The sequence below is a fragment of the Malurus melanocephalus genome, unplaced genomic scaffold (assembly GCF_030028575.1).
Source record: "Malurus melanocephalus ecotype Western Australia unplaced genomic scaffold, MMel_1.1 scaffold_853, whole genome shotgun sequence".
Lineage (NCBI taxonomy): Eukaryota > Metazoa > Chordata > Aves > Passeriformes > Maluridae > Malurus > Malurus melanocephalus.
The window spans coordinates 109,008-109,752 of record NW_026624085.1 but is presented as its reverse complement, the minus strand read 5'-3'; the positions used below and the strand labels follow the sequence as shown (position 1 = coordinate 109,752).

Below are 745 nucleotides of genomic sequence, written 5' to 3'. Positions count from 1 at the left end.
GCCCATGCCCAACACTGCCCATGCCAAACACGGCCCATGCCCAACACTGCCCATGCCCAACACTGCCCATGGCCAACACTGGCCATGGCCAACCCAGCCATGCCCAACACTGCCCATGCCCAACATGGCCCATGCCCAGCACGGCCATGCCCAACACTGCCCATGCCCAACCCAGTCATGCCCAACCCAGCCATGCCCAACACTGCCCATGCCCAACCCGGCCATGCCCAACACTGCCCATGCCCAACACTGCCATGCCCAACACTGCCCATGCCCAACCCAGCCATGCCCAACACTGCCCGTGCCCAACACGGCCATGCCCAACACGGCCATGCCCAACACGGCCAATGCCCAGCACGGGCCATGTCCAGCACGGGCCATGCCCAACACGGGCCATGCCCAGCACATCCCATGCCCAACACTGCCCATGCCCAATACGGCCAATGCCCAGCACGGCCCATGCCCAACACGGCCATGCCCAACACTGCCCATGCCCAACACGGCCATGCCCAACACGGCCATGCCCAACACGGCCATGCCCAACACGGCCATGCCCAACATGGCCATGCCCAACACTGCCAATGCCCAACACTGCCCATGCCCAACACTGCCATGCCCAACACGGCCATGCCCAGCACTGCCCATGCCCAACCCGGCCATGCCCAACACGGGCCATGCCCAACCCGGGCCATGCTCAACCCGGCCATGCCCAACCCGGCCATGCCCAACACTGCCCATGCCCAAC

General features: G+C 65.5%; 1 protein-coding gene across 1 annotated transcript in view; it reads right to left on the bottom strand.

The window, feature by feature from the left end:
• The window catches only part of TXNDC17 (thioredoxin domain containing 17), a 4,147-nt gene that overhangs the window by 2,546 nt on the left and 856 nt on the right, over positions 1 to 745 (bottom strand). The gene's annotated exons all lie outside the window — the stretch shown is intronic.